Raw genomic sequence first — 11836 nt, 5'->3', positions numbered from 1 at the left:
GACGGATGGCTCATTTTCCCCGAGTAAGAAAATGCAGAGCATGTTAAATGTGGGGTCACGTTCACTCAAACCATAAGGAGCCTTCCCGTCCAGTTCCTCTGAGTTCGGATACTTGAGCTTCTCCCCGGCGATGGGACCAAGGGTTCCTATAAGCTCAGAGAATCCACCACGAGCCTTCATACTGGCAATGACGACATTTCTAAGCAATAGAAACAACAACCCAATGATACACCACTCCATAGAGAAGGCATGATTTTCCAGCTTCAGTAAAGGAATTTTTTTCCCCAAGCATAATTTTTTTGCTTCTCCTGTTTGACCTAATCTCATTCTTCACCGAGCTATGGAGTCGAAGCTTATTAGCTCATTAGCTAAGTCAGGCGGGTTAGGGGATGTATTCACTCCTTTATCCAATCTAAGACCACGAGGTCATGCTTCCAGCATCTCATCCTCAACAGTCTCCCTTCCAGTTGACAAGAAACAGCTATAACAGTCATAATTATAAAGCAGAGCTCTGACCAAGCTCAGCTCCCTGCTCAAATACTTTTGGTTACCCTTGAGGTTTAGCCTTGCATGAAGACCCTCAATGGCATGACCCTGGTAAGCTTCCAACTTTGTCTCCCATGCAGTGGTCACCTGCTCCTGGTCTTTGTCCCTGGATGCCAGTCGCTCTGCCTGGAAGTCCTCCTCCCCTGTTCCTCCATCTCTAAATCTGCTCATCTTCAAATCCAAGTACATGAACTCTGCTCTGAGCTTCCCCAGCTATAGGCAATTGTGCCTCTATTTTCTGAATCCTCAGAACACAGTTCTTTTGTGACACATCACATTCTGCCATGTATTAGCACATTTGTGGAAAGAAAGAGGAAAGCTAACATTTATTAGATCAATCATTGCATTAAGATTTTTTATTAGCTCCTTCAAGGTTTATGCAACCCTGGGAGGTATATATTATTACTCTTTGTTACAGAAAATGAAACAGTTGCTCAGAGTGGTGCTATGAAATTGAATTCTGATGGCAGCCTTCACATCGGGGCTCTTTCTACTCCATAGCGTGTATTCCTTAACCTCCTCTGGATGGTGACCTTCCTGAGAAGGACCAGATCTTCATCTTCATACACCTCAAGACTCCGGATGCAGGGCTCGGCAGCCGGCCGGTGCTCTGAAGGCGCCAGGACTGAGGGCGGGCTGGGCTGACTGGACCGGCACTGCTCCCTCCCAGCTGTGCTGCGCAGTGCAGCTGTGCATTCCAGAGTTACACGTGCTGCCATGGCCTCGCCGCCTGTGTTCCGCCTGCTCTCCATGTCCTACTTAGACGTCTTTGATTGGCAAGCTTTAAAGTACTCTTTTGTCCAGATCCTGAGCATAACAATCAATCGATGATTTCTGGGGATGAAAACAAGTTGTTTTTCAGGGTGATTTTGTGCTGCTTTTTTAATCAATTCTGCTTGCATTTCTTCCACCCCATTTTAACAGCCAGAAATTGCATACAGAAGGTGACATCACCTTTGTATGAAAATTATGTGTGCGCAAGACCCTAAGCATAGAAGGGCCTATTTCACTTCTCCTGTCCTGCTCCCACCAGCTCTCCCCCACGTGCTAAGTCACTCAGTCGTGTCCCACTCTGTGTGACCCCATGGACTGTAGCCCACCAGACTCCTCTGTCCATGGGATTGTCCAGGCAGGAATACTGGAGTGGGTTGCCATTTCCTTTCCCACCCAGGGAACAAACCCGTGTCTCTTAAGTCTGCTGCATTGGCAGGCGAGTTCTTTACCATTCTTGCCACATGGGAAGCCCCAGCTCTGCCCACCACCCCCCACAACTCTGTTCCCTGCCTCCTCCGCACCCTCCCATCCAGTTGCCCGGAGCATTCTCTGCTCACCCAGTTGCCTCATTCTCTCATTGCCCTCCCAGCCACACCCACGGTCCTGACTCCCTCTGCCCAAGCTCACCTGCCCTTCTGCTTAGCTCATCCTGTGAACTACCTGAAACTAGACAACCATTCACTGAATTGCTACATCAACTCCTTACTCCTTGTTAAGCCGTACTTTATGGAGTAACTTAATTGAATAAGTAACTCTCCTGGCAGGAACTCAAGCACCATGGTTTCCTAATGAGAAAGATATGTTGGGGCAAGGGGGCTTTTCTCAGAGTCCTCCTGGGGCACTGGCAGTCTGTCTGGCTGGTCCCGTCCACACACGGTCCCCACCTCCAACACTCAGCGTGAGGTTTACAGCAGGAAGTAGTGACAAGGAAGGCCCCATTGCTGCCCTCTTACCCATCTGATAATGGGATGTGCGGTGACTCACACACCAGGCTTGTAACACTGGTGACAAGAGCAGGCGTGACCACAGCCCTGTGGGGCTGGGAATTCACCCAGCCTCAGGGTGCCGGCCAAGGAGCCTCAGTGACCAGGAGGCAGGAATCCCGCCTGGCTGACTCCTCGGCTGGTGACGCCTCTGACTGAGTGACGCATGCCCCATCCTGTCCCCACACCTCCCCGCTGCTCTCTGAGACCAAAGACTGGGCCCCACAGAGACTCCAGGGCCCCTGGGAAGGGCCATTGTGAGTGGGGTGAGGGGTGGAATCCACACTTCAGGGCCCTGCACGTGCTGGGCGATCAAGACCCTACACATGCCTTTGATTTTTCAAGAGCGCCAAGGAGTCTCTGACTCTCTGGGTGTGTTGCTTTGATATTGGAAAATCCTCCTTTTGCATCCAAATTCATGCATCCAGCCCACCCCCTACCCCCGCAAGGCCCCGGATTTATGGCGGTTGGATTTCATGGGCATCAGTGGCCCTGAGCAGCTGTCGTGGGATTTCTGACTTTTGGACGCTGGTTCATTTCCCACAAAGAGCTCCAGGGACATCTAAGCCCTGGGATGTTCCCCCTCCGGCCTCCCTCTCTCTGCCCCCAGCACGTAGGTTGCCGCGGCTCTAGCTCCAGTTGTTATGTGCTCCTTCAGTCAAATGTTGTTTGTGTTTATTTGTTGCTGCTTCTCTGAGTCACAGTGTAGCATGGGATGAAATGAAACACTAAGAAGTAAAACTGGTCTGTGTGCCTCTGGGTGATGCTGTTGCTACTAGCCTCTTCCTGGATATGAAAAATACTTTTATTTGTATCAGGTGATAGATTGAAAAAAAGTGGCCATTCTTGATGGGTTAGGAATTGGCCAGATAAATGTCAGACATAGATAGACAGATAGATAGAACCACCTTACACTCATATTTTATATGTCTATCATCTATTCATCTATATATGTAATTATGAGTGTGTGTATGTGCTCAGTCATGTCTGACTCTTTGTGACCCTACGGACCGTAGCCCGCCACGCTCCTCTGTCCATGGGAGTCTCCAGGCAAGAATACCGGAGTGGGTTGCCATGTCCTCCTCCAGGGGAATCTTCTCGACGCAGGGACTGAACCCACGTCTCTGTGTCTCCTACACTGCAGGCGGGTTCTTTACCGATGAACCACCTGGGAAGCCCATATGAAATTATAGAGAGCTGCCGTTCTCAAGTACTAAATGATGGGAGGTCAAAACTCCTTTTTCTTTAAGGAGAAGGCAAACCCAGGCTGTGAGGCAGAGCAGGGTATGCAATTCTCCCAGTGGAGGTGGGGTCTGAGCTCCTTCACAGGAACAGTTGTCACGCGCTGGCCCCTGGCCCTGGCACTGGTGCCAAGAATGCACCCAGAGCCTCATCAGTTCAAGAGCAAAGCAGATGTTCAGGGCTGTCCCCAGCAGTGGCAGAGGCAGGACCTGGCCAGGGCTGTGCTCACAAGTTGAGGCCATGCCAGGCTCCAGGGAACTCCCCCCGAACTCCAGCAGTGCAGCCTTTGCCAGGGTCCAACACCCATGCACTTGACCTTTCAGGAGCAAGAGCAGGAAGTAACCCCCAGCAGCAGCAGCACCCTTGAACTTGAGGCCCAGCAGGGCTGACTCTGCTGGACGTAATGAGGGGTGAGCAGCCCTGAAAGGTAGTCTCTGAAGCGCTGATGTTTCATACAGTGTCTTGATCTCTCAGAGGCATCATTATGAAAAAGCACAAGTGTGGTCCTCCATTCAGAGGCGAGATCCTCTCATTCAGATGCCAGTCTCAGGACCACCTGCAGCATGTAATCTGGTAAACTTGCTGAGAATACAGATTCCTACCTCCTACACCGAATTCTGACATGGTAGATCTGGAGCAACTGATGCTGAAGTGGAAGCTCCAATCCTTTGGCCACCTGATTCGAAGAGCCGACTCATTGGAAGAGACCCTGATGCTAGGAAAGATTGAAGGCAGGAGGAGAAGGGGACGACAAAGGATGAGATGGTTGGATGGCATCACCGACTCAATGGACATGTATCCGACCAAACTCCAGGAGATAGTAGAGGACAGGGAAGCCTGGCGTGCTGCAGTCCATGGGGTCTCAAAGACTTAGCAACTAACACCACCAAAGGTCTAGGGGGGCCCTGGAATCTGCATTTCAACAAGCTGCTGTCCAGCCAGGTTTGGGGACACTGGCTTAGACAGTCTCTTCCAAGCTCTTATTTCTAGCTCTCAGGAGACAGCAGAAAAGGAGCAGGGCTGGGCAGTGGGGACTGTGAAGGATGCACTCTCAGCTGGGAGCCCTGAAGCAGGACTGCATCTGGTAGCTTGCAGCTGGATGCAAAGCAGCCAACCTTGGCACTCCTCTGCCAGTCAGTCACTGGCTATGGGCTGCCTGGGGGTGGGGAGGGCAGATGCTTCCTACCACCCTCAGGGTGAGTCAGATCTGGTTTGACCAAAGACAAGTCTCCAAAGAAGGGGTCACCTGTGAGTCCACAACAGCCAATATTCCCGGAGGCTAGGGACAGGGTGTAGCCCAATAAGAGGGGTTTGGGAGGGGCTCCATTTTGCCCCGTGGTTCTTTTGTGTTGGCCAGGAAACCAGATAACCAAACTGGCTTGGGGGATGTCATGCACAAATTCTTGTGTCCCCACAAATCTATATGTTCACATCCTGACCTCCAAGACAATGGTCTGAGGTGGTGGGACCTTTGGGAGGTTATTAGGTCAGGAGAGTGGAGCCCTTATGAATGGGAGGAGTGCTCATTAAAGGGACCCCAGGATGAAAACCACAATCACAGAAAACTAACCAAACTTATCACACAGACCACAGCCTTGTCCAACTCAATGAAACCACCAGCCATGCCGTGTAGGGCCACCCAAGATGGACAGGTCATGGTGGAGAGCTCTGACAAAATGTGGTCCACTGGAGAAGGGAATGGCAAACCACTTCAGTATTCTTGCCTTGAGAATCCCATGAACAGTATGAAAAGGTGAAGACATGACACTGTAAGATGAACTCCCCAGGTCGGTAGGTGCCCAGTATGCTGAGATGGCTGGATGGCATCACCGACTGGATAGACATGAGTTTGATCAAGCTCTATGAGTTTGATCAAGCTCTGTGAGTTGGTGCTGGACAGGGAGGCCTGGAGTACTGCAGCCCATAGGGTCACAGAGTCAGACACTACTGAGCGACTGAACTCAACTGTGAGCGCCCCCCAACCCATGTGAGGACACAAGGAGTCTGTGGTCTGCAACCCAGAAGAGGGCCTCATGAGAACCCGCCCAGCTGCGCGCGGATCCCAGACGTCCTGCGTTCCCAGCCGGCAGAAGTCAATTTCTGCTGTCGAGAAGCTGCAGGTCTCAGCAAACAGGGGACTTCGGGGAGCAGCGGGGGTGGCCCTCCTCAAGGGCCCCGCTCCCTGGCTCACCACCGCTTTTCACTGGCTTTAGAAATCCCTGTTCCCACGGCAGGTTTTTCTGCTTCCCAACCAGTTCTTGGTTGTGTTCGGTTCGGTGGAGTTTGCTGAAAAGGTGAGTTCTGAGTAACCGAGCTGCAGTTCGGGTCCCCAGCAGGCTGTTCCTGTTTTAGGGTGCGGGGTCGTCACGGGGGAGCGGGGGCCGCCGTGGCGCGAGTCCCGCGTTGGTCAGCGCGGACCACGCGCCCCTGGGAGGCGGGTGGCAGTCCCCGCGTGGTCTCCGCCGGCCCGGGAGGGTCCGGACTCGCCCCCGCGCCCGCGCCCCTCCCCGGGGCAGGGGGTAGGGGAGAGGCCGCTGGGCGGGGCCGGCTGCTTGCCTCTCCCCTCCCCCGGCGCGGAGCGTGACCGTGACCTTGCCCCCAGCTGGGCTGCGGCTCCCGCGGCGCGTCGCGGGGCTGTGTCCAGGTTGCCGTGAGAACCAAGCCCGCCTGTGCGCGGGAGGGAGGGCGGCGGGGGGGCGGGTGGGGGCGGCGGTCCTACGCCCGTGGCGGGGGTGCACCCTGAGGTGTCACGCGCGGGGTGGCGGCGCACGCAGAGGCGGCCTCGGGGCGGGCGAGGCTGGGACACCCAGCGCACGCGGGGCAGCGTCCTCTGGGGCCCAGGTCCCCGCCTGGACCCAGATGCCCGCGGGTGGGGCGGGGGCAGGAGGCGGGCTGCCTCTCCCCGAAGCATCCCGCGTTTGTGGTTCCTGGGGTCCCCGTGGCATTCGCTGGCCGCCGGCGACTCTGCGTCTCCCCTGAATGCCCCATCCCTTGAGGTTCAGCCTAATTACCGCCTTTCAGTTCGCCCGCAGTGACATCCCCGCCCCCCACGATACAACTCAGTTTGGTAAACACCTTTCATCTTTGCAACTGGTTTCTTTTGTGGGCTCCTCTTCATGTGCCAAAGTGGGAGATTAAAACAACAACAACAACAAACACTTGTAATACATAGTCATAGTAGAAAAATTAGATATTACAGATAAGCAACAGCCAGAGATTTGATTAAAATAATCTAAATCTTTCCACCCAGAGACAAGCACAGTAACCCGGATTCCTGACCTTTAATGTAAATATGAATGTTCTTTAGAAACAAATTTCATTCACATTATACATGTAGCTCTCTCAACTGCCTTTCCAACACATGTATGCTGAACATCCTTCCCAGTAGGAGAGAACTAGAATCCACAGTATCTTTTAGGATGGCTGTGGAGCACCCCTTTACAGCCATAGACAGATCAGTGTTATTTCACCACTTATTTAGGAGGTGTGCATTATTTTTTGCTACGCTAAACAACACTGCAATGAATCACCTTGTGCGTATATCTTGGTGCACAGGTTTGCTTGCTTCCACAAAAACAACTCCCAGAAAGAGAATACGATAAAGATTGTGTTCCTTACAGGGGCTTTTGCTGCATCTCGCCGGATTGTTCCTTCAATGTACCTGTTTATGGTCCCTTCAATCTGAAAGGGCGGTCGTTTTCCTCATACCCATGCCAATACTGGTTATTACTCTTTTAATTTTTTTCTAAACCAGTATTTGAAAAATGCATTCTTGTAATGTTTCCTTCCATTTGTTTGATTACCCATGAAATTTATCGCTCTTGACACGTACTGGCCATCTGTATTTCTTATTAATATTTAATCAAATGCCTCTTTAAGACTACTCTTGGCCTTTTTCCCGTGAGGAAAGGCCATTTTTTGTTGATTTGTTCAAGCTTTCTACAATCAGTTCTCACACACCTCTACCCAGAGAACATTCCCCTTCACACATGTGAGATGTTCCCAAGTGAATGCTTTCATGAAAATGCTGTTGAAGTCAGGTTCCTTCCCAAGGGTCTTTAAAGGAGAGAGGTCCCTCCCTGAAGGCAGCGTGGGGAGCTGGGGGGCGCTCCTTGTGTGAACTGTTGAAACTGGTGCTAACAGAGAGGACTAAGCTTACGTGTAGCAGACATGACGTTGGTCCCTGGTTGGACACTGGACCCAGAAGCTGTGAGGCGGGGAATTCAGTGGTGCTGAATTCCCTTTTGTCGGCTTCGCTGGAGGTTCCCCCGGCGAAGGCAACATCAGCATTGCTCAGAGGCCTCCTTAGGAATGCAGATTCTCAGGCCGCAGCCCAAGAGACTTGTAAGCGCTTGTGAATGTGAAAGTGTTATTTGCTCAATCGTGTCCAACTCTTTGCGACCACATGAACAGTAGTCCACCAGGCTCCTCTGTCCATGGGATTCTCTAGGCAAGAATACTGAAGTGGGTTGCCATTCCCTTCTCCAGTGTATCTTCCTGACCCAAGGATCATACGTGGGTCTCCTGCATTGCAGGCAAATTCTTTACTGTCTGAGCCACCAGGGAAGCCCATAAGCACTTGTAAGATTTGGTAAAATATACAGATAAAATTTCCCATCTTAACTGTTTTTAAGTGTCCAGTGCAGTAGCATTAAACACATTCATACTTGTGCATCACCACCATCCATGCATGAAACTTCATCTTCCCAAATGGAGACTCTGTCCCCATTAAACACCAAGTCCCCATTCTCCCCACCCCCAGCCCCTGGCAGCCACCCTTCTGCTTTCTGTCTCCATGAATTTACCTGCTTTAGTCCCTCAAGTAAGTGGAACAGTACAGTATTTGTCTTTCTGTGTCTGGTTTCTCTCACTGAGCAAAACGTCTTCAGAGTTCATCCCTGTTGTAGCAGATGTCAGACTTTCCTGCCTTTCCAAGGCTGAATAATATTCCATTGTATGGATGGGCCACATTTTGTCTGTTCATTCATTCACGGATGGAGCTGGATGCATTTTGAGGTGCTACATGAACAAGGTTCGCTGGGGACGGGATTCAACACAAATTGTAATCGGTGTTTCTGCAGTGGGCTTTGCAGCAAGTTCTGGGCCACTTGCCCTACGAGCCAGGCCATTCTTCCTCCACTGTGTTCCATCACACTGCAAAGACAAGCCAAAGCCCCAAGGGCTGGTCTCAGTGAGTGAGCCCCACAAATCTTATAGAAAGTTTTCGAAAAATATAAATTCTTCATTTCCCCCTTTCTAGCCAGCTCCGCCCTCCACCCACCCCCACTGCCATCAGACAGCAGGACTGAGTGCATATGGAGCCTCTTGGCTGGGGCCAGGCCTCCTCAGCTGGCCAAGTTCTCACCCTCGTCCCCCCCGCCTCTGGTCTCTCCTTTGCTTCCCCCCTCGCTGCACCATGGTACCATCTTTAATCTGTTATATATATTTGACTTCTCGCATTTGGAGTGAGAACTCTGAGGCTAAAAGCCTGCATTCTGTAGTCACTCATTCAATAAATAGTTATCACATGTTATTCTGTTCAAAGCACTGTTCTTCTTTCTGAGTACAGAGTGTACAGCTGGGAACAAAACAGACAAAAGCCCCACCTTTATCAGCTTTCTTGTTGATGGGGACACAGATCATAAACAAGATAGATGAGCACAATTTTGGCTAAAGATATATATTAAGCATGAACAGTAAAGCAGGGGAGAGAGGTAGGAATTTGGGAGGTGATGGTGACCTTTTAGAGAGGGAGGCACTTTAGACAGTCACCACTGTCATGCAGGTGACCGTGGAGTAGAAATGGGAGGAAAGGGAACAACCATGTGGGTGGGTATGTAACAGAGCAGCACGTGCCAAGGTTCTGGGGCAGGAACCTGTTGGGTGCCTTGAAGAAGCATCAAGGAGCCAAGTATGTGGGAATGAGCAGGTGAGGCAGAGGAGAAGATGAAGCCAGGAGAGCCAGCAGGGTCAGACCATGCAGGGCCCTGCAGACCAGCACTGACCAATAGAAACATCCCAGTCATGTGGACTTCTCTATATTCCAGTAGTGGTACTAGAAAAGCGAAAAAAAAAAAAAGGTGAAATTGACTTTAATATAAGCCAGTATATCTGAAATATTATTTTTTCAATATATGTTCTAATTACTGATGAGACATTTTACGTTTTTTTGTACTGCAAAGATGGAGTCTCCAGGGCTGGGGGAAGCATTATAAACACAGACAGACAGACAGATCCCTTAGATGAACGTAAGCACCTGATTGTTAAGTCGCTAAGTCATGTCTGACTCTTTGTGATCCCATGGACTGCAGCACACCAGACTCTTCTGTCCATGGGGTTCTCCAGGCAAGGATACTGGAGTGGGTTGCCATTTCCTTCTGGCTGAACTAAATTAAACTAGGCTCTTACAGTGTCCTTTTGAGGAAGAGAGGGCAACACATTTGTTGAAATACTTACGTATTCAAGAAAATTCCGGGGGAGTTTAGACAGTGAAGTAATAGCGAAAGAGACACGGAGTTATTCTCGGTTGGCTACTCAGCACATCGGAACGGTCCCTCTGCCAGGTCTGGTTGGGTGGTTATATTTCCCAGGTCAGAGCCGGGGGTCAGAAGGAGGGGCTGTCACCAGAAAAGGCTAGAACTCAGAGAGGGCACTCCCGCCGCATGAGTGGAGCCCGTTACTCCCTTTGGTGGTCCCAGGCCTTTGCTGCAGGAAAGCCTGTTGTCAAAGGGGCCATTTGTCACTCAATGCTTCCCAATGCCTGACCCAGGGTTAGCGTCTCAGGACTCAGTGGGGCTCATTCTGATCAACAGCTCCTCCATCCCCATCAGATTCATCCAGCATCCAGGCCAGAGACACCAGAGTTACTTGTTCATATTTTCTTGACAATCTAAACAGAATGCTTTTTAAAATTTTTTTGACTTTTATTTTTAATTTTTTAAGTATTGTTGATTTACATTGTTTCAGGTGTGTGTGTGCTCAGTCGTGTCTGACTCTTTGTGACCCCACGGACTGTAGTCCACCAAGCTCCTCTGTCCATGGGATTCTCCAGGCAACAATACTGTAGTGGGTAGCAACTCCCTTCTCCAGGGAATCTTCTCTACCCAGGGATTGAACCCACATTTCCTGCCCCTTCTGGTACTTTGCAGGTGGGTTCTTTACTGCTGAAGCACTTGGGAAGCAAAATGATTCAGAATGGAAAAAAACAATTTCCTAAAGTTGGAAAAGGGTCAAATTCAATTCTGCGATTGTATTTACACACAGTTAACATGCATCCCCATCCTCCCAGGCCAGGGTGTCTTGGATCCTGGGCAGAGCCCGATCCCAGGAGCGAGCAGGGCCTGAACAGGGAAGTGGGTTCAGCACGTGTGTTTGGAGGGAGGGTGACGTGTTGGCCAACGAGAGTTCACAGATGGATGCTGAGGCTGGAAAGGACATATTGAGAGGGGTGACCGCAGAGAGGAGCCAGGACCAGGGACAAGTGAATCAGCTGTTGGCACAGGTGGCTTGAAAAGTCCCCTTGAAATGTGCTCCCAGTTTGTGGGACCCACTTTATCATCACTTGTGTTGGCTTCACCCACAGGGTCATGGCTCGTTTCTGATACAGGAAGCATCACCCTTCTGAAAGGAAGGCAGTTCATGAAAATAGCGCTTCCCTGACAAGGTGGCAGGTGAGGAAATGGCTTGAACATGCATCCATTACAGATCATGTTAGATTCCCCAGTGAAAGTGCACCCAGAGGAATAAAACAGAATATTCACATTTATGTAGGTTTTACTTTGGAAAGCACTAGACACATTTTCTTCCCTTGCGGATCTGCCTCTTTTTCTGCCATGTCAAATGTTACACATGTTTGTCATACACCCATGTATCGGAGAAGGCAATGGCACCCCACTCCAGTACTCTTGCCTGGAAAATCCATGGGTGGAGGAGCCTGGTAGGCTGCAGTCCATGGGGTCGCAAAGAGTCGGACACGACTGAGCGACTTCACTTTCACTTTTTACTTTCATGCATTGGAGAAGGAAATGGCAACCCACTCCAGTATTCTTGCCTGGAGAATCCCAGGGATAGAGGAGCCTAATGGGCTGCTGTCTATGGGGTCGCACAGAGTCGGACACGACTGAAGCAACTTAGCAGCAGCAGCAGCAGCATATATAGATATGGTGTGTGGATATCAACGAGGAAGCCAGCTGGGGTGAGAGCAGGTGGTATCATGTAGCTCTATGAGGGGCCTGCCCTCCTCATGGGGCACCTGGCGGGGGTTTCACAGAAGTCAGATGGCCGTCAGCCCT

At 50.8% G+C, this 11836-nt stretch overlaps 1 long non-coding RNA gene across 1 annotated transcript; it reads right to left on the bottom strand.

The window, feature by feature from the left end:
• Positions 1-804: 804 nt before the first annotated feature.
• On the bottom strand, positions 805-9954 carry LOC133258390 (uncharacterized). The gene is made up of 3 exons (XR_009740001.1): positions 9802-9954; positions 7705-8699; positions 805-1380 (listed from the first exon to the last, which is right to left on the bottom strand). It is a non-coding gene; the product is annotated as an uncharacterized LOC133258390 (long non-coding RNA).
• Positions 9955-11836: the final 1882 nt, after the last annotated feature.

This window comes from Bos javanicus, chromosome 12 (genome assembly GCF_032452875.1).
Source record: "Bos javanicus breed banteng chromosome 12, ARS-OSU_banteng_1.0, whole genome shotgun sequence".
Classification (NCBI taxonomy): Eukaryota; Metazoa; Chordata; class Mammalia; order Artiodactyla; family Bovidae; genus Bos; species Bos javanicus.
This window is presented reverse-complemented; position numbering and strand designations above follow the sequence as displayed.